This window comes from Betta splendens, chromosome 14, assembly GCF_900634795.4.
Source record: "Betta splendens chromosome 14, fBetSpl5.4, whole genome shotgun sequence".
NCBI classification, from domain to species: domain Eukaryota; kingdom Metazoa; phylum Chordata; class Actinopteri; order Anabantiformes; family Osphronemidae; genus Betta; species Betta splendens.
The window spans coordinates 14491637-14503965 of NC_040894.2; the positions used below are offsets into that span (position 1 = coordinate 14491637).

The 12329-nt window shown below is 42.2% G+C and overlaps 1 long non-coding RNA gene across 1 annotated transcript; it reads right to left on the reverse strand.

The window, feature by feature from the left end:
- Nucleotides 1-4016: 4016 nt before the first annotated feature.
- Nucleotides 4017-9662, reverse strand: LOC129605120 (uncharacterized). Its single transcript, XR_008696654.1, has 2 exons — nt 9526-9662; nt 4017-5292 (listed from the first exon to the last, which is right to left on the reverse strand). It is a non-coding gene; the product is annotated as an uncharacterized LOC129605120 (long non-coding RNA).
- Between the last annotated feature and the right edge of the window lie 2667 nt (nt 9663-12329).

Consider the following 12329-nt stretch of genomic DNA (forward strand, 5'->3'; position numbering starts at 1 on the left):
GGTAAAAAAGATCATTTAAAAAAATAACCATATTTCAAAGAGTACATATATAGAGAGAAATATTTCAAATTTAATCTGTAGTTGATTCAAGCAAATTTTTATGCACTATTTGTTGATTGTTGATTTACTGAAACACATTGTTGACTAATAATTGTCTTTACTTATGAAAACTGGACTAAAATATTATACATACACACTTCACTTGGAAAATGTGTTTGTAATTAGAAAAATTTAAAAATCACTATTCTTACAAGTAGTGGGAAAAGGAATTACAGCTCTGGGCCGCAACGCAAACCTGGGAGGAGAGAGGAAAAAAAATGCTTGCTAAGCTATCCGTTTCACACACACACGGACAGAAGGTTCGATATTCATTCGATCGATGAATGAAAAGGCACAATGGCAAAATCAGACGGGCCCCTTTTCAAATCCACGTCTCCAATGTCCCCCCCGCCACCCCTCCAACAGTCTGCAGTCACTGGGCGGCTGGTGAGGCAGGCGGAGAGAAAGAGAGAGAGAGGAGAGCAAGGGTTACATCAAGGCTGCTCCCTGGACCGTGCAAACAAGTCTAGACCAGTGACCTGTTCAATGGCTTCTTTTGAGGAGCGGGGCAAGTTCGGTCAGAGCGAGGAGAAAGGCAGGCACAGCCTCTTTTCACTGCCGAAGCAGCTCACAGCCCGCGATCGACAGGAGGTAAGGAGGGCCGGGAGGGCAGGCATCTGCTTCCATGGTTACGGGCCGGGTATGGGGACCCTACTATTGAGGAAGCTCCGTTCTCATGCTCCCACAGAGGCAATGTCACGCATTTTAAAAATGCGTCAGGCCACGGCGAGGAGCACATCCACCAGCGACAGAGACGCCCTTAGAGAAAGGGGAATGAAAATGATAGCACGTCAGTGTGAAAGTAGGGGGAGCACTCTGGGATGGGGGGGCAGCAGCATGTGCTTGAATGAGGAACAAATGCGTCATCTGATCGTGTCCGTTTCATAGCAGGTAATTTTTTGGGGGGGGAGCTAAAATTATGATTTGAAAATGGCTAGGACTCGGCTTTGAGCTGCTTTTGTGATGAAATCGTATTGTTCCTGGGAGTCAGTGGCTCAGATGATTTATTCCTGGAGGGACCAAAGGTCAAGGTTTATGTGGTGAACTCCTTTGTTGGGAAGCAGAGATATCATCCTAACGAGGATTTTTTCCAACCTGCAGCTTTTATGTTTAGAGCATAAAAGATAACGGGAGGAATATGGAAACAATGCCTTGAACCCTTTTTTAATTTTCACTATTATGGAATTTATTCTGTGACATTTATTGTTTTTAATAACAAACCGTAACCTGGTAAAAGGCAGATCAGTCGCAGCCAAGTGTGTATAATTGTTCCAATAACTGGGAGTGTGTGTGAGAGTCTTGGATTTGCTCCTCTGACCATTGTGAGGAGTCACATCTGGCTGTTTGTTTGTTGATCTGTTTGTGTTTGAGCACAAGCTGTGAGTGTGTGTGCTGGCGTGAATGGACGCATTTGGCTTTTCTCCCCGAAGGAGGGGTGTGCTGGAACGTTGAATTTGGTCATGCAGCTGACGCTTTACCCCCTAACACACTCCAAACACAACGGACAGATGGCCGGCCCTCAGGAAGGGCTCGGGGCGGTGGATTTGCTCTCAGACCGTGGGAAAGTCTTTGGCTGACTTCACCTGCTTGGGGAGCCGATATGACTGGATTAAAGCAAGCAGTGAAGAAATGAAAACTTAAGGTGGAGCACGACGCATGAACGTTTCTGCAAGTGTGAGCATTTAGCCATGTCTTGTTTCCTTTTAAACAAGACATGGCTAAAAAATAATACTCCATTTTTAAAGAAAAGCAATTCATTTTTCTGTGTGCGGAGAGAGAAAGGTGGATGAGTTCATTCTATTTTTTAAATCCTAATTGGAAACAGCGTTGGGACATTAGACAAGATGTTTGGCCTTCTCGCTCTCTGTTTCTGATTATCCCAGTCTCACGGAGACGGCCAGGTGCACACTTTGATTTATTATTATTAAAAAAGTATGCTCTGGTTTTCATTGATGCTAAAATGCACGCAAGCCTCAGATTCATGCTCACGAGACACTGTGACCCTGTGCATCCAGCGGGTCATTAATTATCAGTTCGAAGGCGAAGCTGGCTCAGATGCATAATTTACTGCATGCGATGCTGTGCGTCGCTCATTTCGCTTAACAGCTGCTTGTTGGGATTTATGAAGATGCCACTTAAAGCTACGCTGACAAGTGTGAAACGCCATTTTAAAACCGTACAAATGAATTATCGGAAACAAAACAAAAAGAAAAATCACTGTCATAACTGGGATGGAGATCAGCGGAGCATGACGTTCAGACAGGTTTCTGTTTATTTATCATTGAAGGATTCCCCTCAAAAAAAAAAAAGACAATGTGAAGGCACAAAAGCATGACTTGAACCACTTGATGTTCTGGCTGAATTAATACATATCTTTTTATAAATGAATTGTCATTTTTTTGTTCTATGTCAAAATGAGCCTTATTAGAGATTTTGTAAAAAATACAAAAAACGAACATTTACTGTAACAGAGGCCACACTGAGTCTGAGTCCTGTGGTTGTGTGTGTTTTATGCTTCACTGGGTCAAGGGGTTTGTTCCTGAGCTAGTCACCTCAGACATCTTGTGCTCCTCGTGTGTTTGCCAAAGCTGTCTCCTTTCTGGCAACGATGCTGCAATGAGGACAAGGTCACAAAGTTGTGAATGTGACATTTACTTGAACCTCGTTCTTGACGCAGAGCGAAAATGATGACGCAATTAATTTAGACGTCAGTCATTTTTTGTTGTTCTCTCTCAGCCTTAATTCTTAATTCGGCCACTGGTTTGAGACGACTTCGGCCTCGTCGCCTGCAACCAACAAGGCAATGCACCTTTCTGCTATGACTGCAGATGTGTGGATGGAGTGGGCCCTGACCAGCAGCACTAATTGGGTTACTAGGGCTCATTCCTCAGTCATACACTTGTTTAAATACACACAAGGAGACATTTTGTGCTGTGGCCTCGCTGACCTGTTTACATCAGTTTGTTTTATAGTGATAATTTTCCATTGGCCCAATGGTTTGGATGCAAAGGCCCACACCATTAATCAGGTAGGGCAATACTGCAGTATAATTACACTTTTTCTCAGTGAACTGCCAACACTTCCCGCATGTGTGCTTTATCTCAGCATGTCTGCAACGTTAATACACAAAGTCATGATACAGTCACTCACTATAATAAAGGCGGGAGACTAATCAGAGCTCTATCCTCCTAAAAATAAAAAGACATGGACTGAAGGTGGTTTCATCTGTGTTGGTATTGATAACAGCCTCTGGTTAAAAGTTGTTTGCAAGAACTTCATGGAGCGCGTGAAGTGAGCGTGTGAAGTGATGGTGGTGTGTCAGAATCACCAAGTGGCAACGATGTGTAACCTCTTTGACATGATTATTCCCAACTAAATGCACCCTAGGTTGTGTGACACATTTCTGAATGGACTCTTCCGCGGGATTTAATGGGTTAACGGCAGACAAAGGGCGTCGGGACCATGTAGCCCAGCAGGGGATGCCCCCATGGAAACACCACACTGCCTTATAATCCCTGCTCCGTCTCGTCTGCAGCCACGGCTCACTGACGGCCCGGCAGCCAGAGGAGCCACGTGTTGTAGCCGCAGCGCATATCTGAAGAAGTCCTCGTGGATGTATAGACTCGTATACACCCCCCCCACTCTCAGGGCATGTGAGGAGGTTTAATACTCCTCTTCAAGTTTGCTGGAGAAATGATGATGAAAGACAAATGGCCATATATATGCCTGAGACCTTCCACCCATGTGAGGTCACTGGCGTTGGCAGCCCATCTTTTGTCAGCATTAAACTGGCGTCACCGTCTGGTTTGGCACATTCTCTTATGTAACATCGCAGCCATTTTGTCTGAATAAACTGTTACATAGTTTTAGGAAACAATCAAAACAGTTTGTGCTTTGATCACAGTTGACTCCAGAGATCTGTTTCTAATAAAGAAAAATTTATTTATCTCATTGATTCAGATCATGTAGCCTTTTAAACATATATAATGTTTGTGACTTTTTAAACATATAGTTAATATTTCCATCTGCAGTGTTTATTTAAATGCATATTTTTAACAAACTTTTTCCTGCAATTCAAGCACATTTTGCAGAAAATATAATTTGATGAAATTTGTGGGAGGGCCAGCCCGACATGTGCGTTACCAGATGTTTGGAGGGCTCTGTTACTGATCTCCTGCTTTGACACTTAACCCTTTTTGTCCCCGTAAATAGAACCGAGCGAAGTGCATTTCTTTGCATATCGAGCGTCAACAAAGCTAACGTGCTTAACGTTGTCATTTTAAACGCCCTGATATGCCGTGATCAACCGCAGGAATATACATAGAGTCAGAGAAGTGCATATTTAGAGTGATGTCTTTAAAAGCCTTATAGTTAGTGTAGACAGGGTTGATTAAAACCTGGGCTAGAACGTGTGTAGTCATCTTCTGCGAAACATACTTACAATAAAAACATGATTAGGGCTGTATTTCATTCAAGAACAACATAGAAAATTCCTTACTCACATACAAAGATGTATAAAAGGCTTCAAACAAATCAGTGTGACTGTGTTTGGATTTATTTCTAATTTCAAAGTGAATGGATGCCAGTGTTCCTGTAACATCTGCAGCATAAGGTATTCCATAACCTTGGATGGATATGTTAAAGAGTATGTGTCCAAGATGAACTTGGATGGTGTTTAGCAAGATGATTACAAGCCAATGGCCTTTTACCTGCCTTTAAAGCTATGGTGCAACAAGAGCTGTTTTACTAGTGTTGAGCAGATAGTAAAGGCATCCGAGCCGACTTCAGGGCCACTTATGAGTTTAGCACATTGACTGGTACGTCCTAATTGTGTCTAATTGCCTAATTAAAGCCTTGGATCCGCAGTCATTTTTCCACAGTCTTACATGAAATCAAGTAATTTCCTTTATTCTTGCTCCATTGTGGGAAGATTGCTTTGATAATGAGACGTTGTTCAGGAGCAGAATCTTTGGAAAATCGTTTGGTTGGGACGATGCGGTGCAACGGTGTCGTTCCTCAATGAGAAGCCATTGTTAAAGTTGATTGTGTCCCACTTGACAGAAGTGGGAAATGATTTGTGCCAATTAATATTGAGATACTTTACATGCGTTGATAAAATCTGAGCTGTTAAACTGTTTGGCATCATCACCCAGGTTGTGTGGAACAAGTAGTGAGGTGCTGTTGCGCTTCCTCCTGTAAGAAATGTAAAAAAGCACATTTATACAGAATAATATCAGCAACCGTTGGTGCTGTTTCCATTGTGAGCACCTATTCCGCCAACTGGTGTTTAATATTATACATACTGTAATATTTAAATTGCAATCTGAAAAAGAGGCGTATTTATTTAAAATAAGTAATCTGAAAAAGAGGCATATTTATTTAAAATAAATACGCCTCTTTTTTAGATTGCAAATTAAATATTTTGTGGCTTTTTAGTGTCAAGAACATTTGACAATTCTCTCCACTGTCATCATTGTTTACAAATCCAAGGATGTTACACAACTTACTCTACTCATACTGCTTTTCCGTCTGATTGAATTCTATATACTCATTTTAATAACATTATAAATTCTGGTTAAGATTCAGGTATTGTTCTCGAAGCTGCTTTTTATTGTATTCATTACATTTGGTATAATGATTGCTATTATCTCATTATATCATATAAAGCAGGCCTTTCATGTCTCTATTGTTTTTGTCATTTTGCCTGATAAAAGCGTCTGGTAATTAAAACACAAGGCCAGGTCAGGCAGTCAACTCCAGATTCCAGGACAGAAGTGCCGCTCAGTCCGAATCCATTTTAATTGTTGTTTGAATTAATTTGAAAATGCTTAGGTCAATTAAGAAGATGCATTCGTCTGGCCGCGTATAATGTCATATTCATCGATCCGCAGGGGTTACTTTATGCGCTCGTGTGTAGGATACATTTATGTTTGTGAAAGTCAGCCGTTTGGAATTCATTAGGTATTGATCTCGCTTAGCCACAGTAAAAGCACACTCTGATAGCAGCCTTGTCCAAAGCCAGGTAATCAATCCAGTGCCATTCAGGAACAGATGCCTGTCTACATGTACTTTGTTATTGTTGTGCATTAACATTTTCTTCCCCAACGACAAACTCTTATGTCTTTATCGCCAAGTGACTTTGAAATAAGATGCTGAATTTCGTTAGCCACATACTCCAAAGTAGATTATTTGCATTTAGTAACTGGAAATAATGGAATTCGTCTTTGTCTGCCTCATGTCCCGGCATCCTTTCCCCTTCAGGTTTCACATGAGGTTTGGTTGTCTCTGCACAGCCTCTTCTTCTTCTTCCCTCTATTTTGTGATTCCTGTCCTCCATCCACCCCATCCTGCGTGCCGATTGGCCGTCGGCTGATCGGCCACAGCCAATGAGATGCAAGGAAAATCCCAGTGTTTAGTCTGGTGCTAGGCAGCAGGATCAACAGACAGGTGGGTCAGGCAAAGTCATTGCCCCGGTTGGCTGCGCGGCAAAGCTCCTTTAGCTTTTAAAGCAACATCGCTCCCTGGTTTGGCAGTGGCGAAACACTGTGTCTGTCATCTCAGAACGGTTTGGTCGTTATTTGGGAGCATTGGCAGCTGTCCTCTAAATCCAGATCGCCAGGGAGCATTGCCGTGATTGTGTGAGCGATGCAGAGATCACAGGCACGTCTCCAAAACTGCGCCTCAATTTTCACATCGAGTGAACCCACTTGTTTGAAAACTGAGGAATGATTATTCCTCTGTGATTCGCCTTTGCAACACTGAGGAACAGGGGCCGATCAGACTAGGCCTCTCTACGGGAGAAACCAATTAGAGCTCTGGCTCTCGACTGGCTCTCAACCAGTCAGAGACTGGAGTTTCTTTCCAGAATGCGCAAAAGCTCAGGAAACAGTGCAGGTCATCAACATTTAGGATGTTCTTGTATCAGGGCAGGCCTGACCATCATTCAGTCATTCCAGCACGGCTGGATGGGCGTGTTGTCTGACCCAACCGTATGAACCTTGGTGTGGATTGACCCGTTAAGTGTTTTTCTCCTTAAGGGAAAATGAAGTTATTGGTAAGAGAAGCTTTGAGCCAAAAATAACCCAAGCCCTGTCTGTGGAGAATAAAACTGCACAAATGTATCTTCCCTCACAGTTTTTGGTTGTCAGCATCCAGGGTGAAGGTAAAGAGAAAGAAACAAGGTGTAACGTGTTAAAAATGAGCAAATTCTGATGATTGCAAAGGTTTTTCCTCCTCCTAAAACGTTGACAGAGCCTAATAATGTTCTGTTTCTTTTACTTTGTAGACGCATGTTCCTGTCTGTCATTATCATCTGGGCTTTTTGTAACAAAACAATTCTTATCTGTCCCCCACTGACTATGCATTTATCAAATCTAATGTATTATCAGGTTTCCAGGTCTGTCTGACTTTCCACCCCTGTCTGGTTTACAATGGTATATCCTATCCCCCAGGGAAATCCTCCCTCCCCGCTCTCATTTGAACTTTGACCCCAGCCTCCTACCTTTCAGGATATGAAATGACCCTCGCAGTGGGGGAATGTTTTGGAACTGTTTTAGTTAACTCTTTTTAACGTAGGCCTGGGCAGATGAGGAGCTCAGATGGCCCAATTGACCATTTTAGTCACAAAGCCGATTGCAAAGTAGTCATGAAGTGTGCATAATAGATACATGTTGTTGTATACATGTTGATGTAACAGTGTTATTGACTCCAAATCTGCCTTTAATTACTTGTACAAGGTCATTTAGGTCAGTTTGGAAGTTTCCAGAAAGATGATATTTTTACTACATGATGAGTTGATGATAAAATGTTTTTCATGTAATAATCGTCAGTCATATTTAAGAAATATAAGAATATAAGTCATATAAGAAAAAAATGTAACCTTGTAAAAGTACACTCCCTTCAGAGGTGCTGTATTGGCAAAAGTTTGACTTTGACTGCTTGATAAAGAGGTCAGTGAACGTAGTGTGTGACTTTTAAAGAGTGTGTGAGTAAATCCATGTCTCCTCAGAAACTAATAGCAATCATCTCATGATGAATAAACAGATGTGCCAGTAACCAGTGATGTTACTGTGTTTGTGCACCTGCTGATTTGCAGCAAATAGAAATACAATTTAGCAGGAAAGCCCAGATGTTCGTGTGGGGCTTTTGTAGCAGTGTGGACTGCATTAGATTCAATCAACGTGTCTCCAGTCAGACGTCATTGTCATCTGCTGCGGCGTGTGTCCTGCTGCCTTTGTTCGGCTTTAGGGACTTAATCAGCGAAAGGTCCCATTTTGGTTCCAAGCAGTTGCTGAAGGCAACTGACAGACAATCGCAGGAATCGACCATCAATCTTGAGCCTATTCCAGGCTGTTTTATCGGAATTACAAACACAATACATGTGTATCTTTGATGCAGATCTGAATGTGTCTGCTAGCACGAGTACCTCATTAGTGTTTGACTGCAGTGTTCTTGTTTCAGTGTTGTGCATGTTTGTCTTGGTTTCATTTGCCTGTGGAACCATCGAGCTTTGCACCTTTGTCTATTCACTGGACAAAAGCAACAGAATATGATACAATACACTGGCCCAGTTAGACTTTGGATTCATATTCTGTGGGTTTTTGCTTATATTGTATAGTCTAAATATAGTAAAGCATATTTACTGTTTTTCACAATATGTACAACGAAATCTTGAATCTGCAGTAGCTACAAAGTTGAATTGTTTAGATGTAAGAGTTTTGGAGTTTTGGATGGAGTATTATTTGCATTCTGATTTACAGTGTGTTGTGAAAATGTGTTGTCTATGTGTGGCTCAGCCATTGTAATCAGGTCCTAAAATGTTACATATATAGACCAATAACACAAATATCCCACCGCCCATTGTTAAATTGAGCAGGCAACACATGTTAGGGTTTCTGACTGTATTTAGTGTAGACGTGTGTGAACACACGCTCTCCTGCCAGTGATATCTGATCTATTGATACAAACAAGGTAGTTGTGCAATACACAATGTTACACGGTTTTTGTAGTAGCAACTCACACGACTTGACTCCTGGGAGAGAGCGTGAAGCTAGTTTAATGTCAGTCTAACATTGTTGGGATGAGCGCTGCGTTGGCCACATTTGAATCAGGTACTGTGTAGCTTTGTCAAGCATCCAGCCCTTTTTTATTTACCCTGTCAAAAAAATGTTGGCATATGAGCTGAAATCTTAAGCAACCAGCACGCCCATGGAGTTGACTTTGGAACGCACCAAGCATTCCTGCTCAACACCACATTAGCCCCTACTTCTCCCCACCTCGGGGGGGCTGGGCAGCCTGCCAGGTAGAGGTTGCCATGACTCCTAACACCCCTCCAACCCCCCAGAAGGTGCCCAATTTTGGGAGCGAGTCGGACAGCCTGACGTTTGATTTAGACAAAAGATGGCTTCACAATGTCAGAATACTTACTGGGAATGCTGTGGCTTTCTCATAGGAAATCATGTGATTTTTCCAGGCAAGATTTTGTAATGGTGCCAGGCAAGAGCAAGCGGGAAAGACACACAGAGGAAGAAAAGTGGAAACTTTGAATAATGATGCCAGCAGATCATGTTTTTTTGTCCTCTTCTTTCTTCTCCGGTTCTTGTTTGTTTCGGAGAAAATGGCGGACGGCACAGCGCTGAACCGGACCCGTAGCTTGTCAGTGTGCTCTGTTTAGAAATGTCCCTCTGTCTTTTTCTTTATCTCCCTCTTTGGCTTAAAAAATGGTAACGCTGGCCGCTTTTTTCACAAACATGTGCACAGGGAAAGCTAGAGGCGAATCAGACAGGGCAGTAGAAAGCTGGGTAAGTGGCATTTTTTCCTCTCGTCTCACTTCAGACTTTTCTTTGTCGCACTGCGGCCGTAGGAATATTGTGTTGTTTGTGGCGCTCTGGCACTGGCACAGTTAATGGTAGCAGACCATGGCATGCTTGATTACACTGGCATCCCTCCCCGGCTCCGCTCTGCTCGCTGCTATCGCGGTCTTGGCTAAGTTGAGCTAACCTCTCACCACAGCCACATGCTGTGTTCTGCCGGCCAGGAACCGAACCGCTCTAACGCGTCTATGGGCTAGTTCCATCTCGAAGCACTCCATTGATTATTATTATAATTATTTTCTTCATTTCCTGTCTGGCAGGTTTGTGTTGCCCTCAAACCAAGATGTGTTAATGTTTGTTTGTTTGTCTGTGTTTTTTCCCACGTGGGTTCAAATTCTGTCGAAGAGCAGAGCAAAAAATAAATGAAACAGTGTAACTGTTGATCCAGTGTCAAACACAGTAACAGGCACTGCTCACCTTACAATAACACCTTTACCTGTTTACAGAGTGGGGAACTAGAACTGACCTCAGCAAGGACCCCCCCAGACTGATCTGTATAAAGGGTGAGTTCAAGTTTCATGTTTTTGATCATTCTAACCAAAGCTTTTACTTTGCTTAGTTTTTTTAGTTGTCATGTATTGTCACATGTCCTTGTATGTAAAATATGAAAGAATAGCTACAATTTAAATTTATGCTCAGGGACAAGAATTTTGAGGCCCAAATTTGATGCACGTCTCACACACATAGTGTTTCGTACAATAATCAGAGACTGTTACCAGTTTCTAAGCAGAATTTCAGTCTTTTATTTTTATGAATATTGTTATTATTATTATTACTTTGCTACTTTGGCCATAACCATTTGGCACAAACCCGTAGATCCGATCTTGTGACAAATCTGACAGCACAAGCTCGCCTCTGTGGGTCTTTGTCATTGTGGTGTGAACGTCGTGTTTGTCATTTTTTAGAACTTTTTGCTATGATGACTTACATTGCACGTGTGTGTGTGTGTGTGTGTGTGTGTGTGTGTGTGTGTGTGTGTGTGTGTGTGTGTGTGTGTGTGTGTGTGTGTGTGTGTGTGTGTTCGATTAGTAATCTGGGTTCATATGTTTGCTACGTGAGGGATCCTTATTGAAAATGTGTGCATCCGGGTTGAGGTAGTAGGTTGTATGGTTTAGAGTTACATCCTGGGAGTTAACTGTACAACCTTCTAGCTTTCCTTGGAGTACACGTATGACAACAACCCGGTGGACAAAACACAGTCCAGAGAGTGTCTTTGCTCGGAACCTTACGTGATGGAACTTCTCAATAGCTTATCACTCTATAAAGCCTCTACAGAATTATATTGGGTTTCTTAATAATTTTGTTTTTGCCCACCAGAGGTTCTTGTAGCTATCATCAGCAGGCCTTGAGCCCTTTACTTATTGTTAGCTTGACATATGTTGTATTTTTAGAGAAAATTCACTGTGGTCAGTTGGAGCAATGACGCTGCATCCATTTCATTACTTTGTCCTCAAAACTTGGTTTTCTGGCTTTGTCTCAAAGCGATGACCTCACTTTCAGAACTGTTGTTCCATCTTCTTGGCCTTGTTTTACACCTCTGTCTCTTTAACCAGTGGGGCCGTGGCATCGTAGGAGTCGGTCACCATTAGGTTGCACAGAAGGTTTAACACAAGAGGGTGGTTCTCAATAACAGTGCCCATCACCATCATAAGGGTAGTTGGGAAATAAGCCACAGCAAATATATGTCACAAATACAATTATCATCGAACAGTAGATGTTAGTTGTTCTATTTATCACTATCTTCCTGGTACAATAAATGTCTCATGACCTGTAGTTTCACACCATTGCTGTTCGCAGAAGCATTTTTAATATCTGTTTGTATCTAAATGAATAATTTAGATCAGGGGCTGATTGTGATCAACTGGGACAGTGTATATCACAAAGAAGTTAGGGGTGGTAGTCTATCATCATTTTTTCTGTTTGGAGCCAAAAGCAATTGGGCACCCTGACTTTATGTTCCACTAACACACATACCACCACTGCGACCACAGCAAGACTCCAGCTATGTGATGTTTATTTTCTCATGTACACGCTTTCCGTGCCTTGTGATATATTGTTTTCCATATAATAAGCCGTTTGGGCTTTAGTTCCAGGTCAAAGCTTGCCTCGGCGACACCGGAGTCTCTGTTTACTGTAGCTTCGTCCACTGACTCCAGTGCATCTGCCTTCGTTTGTGTCTGGCTCTAAGCCACAGCTTGTAAAATGACTCCAAAGCACCATGAAGGAGAAAAATGACTTAGATCTCCTCAGATCTTACCACAGTGTATTAGTCTGCAGCTTGAGTAGTGGCTCGTTGTTGTAATTTGTGCTGTACTTCTTTATCATTATGACAGTATTTTTACAGTATATTTAAACTGA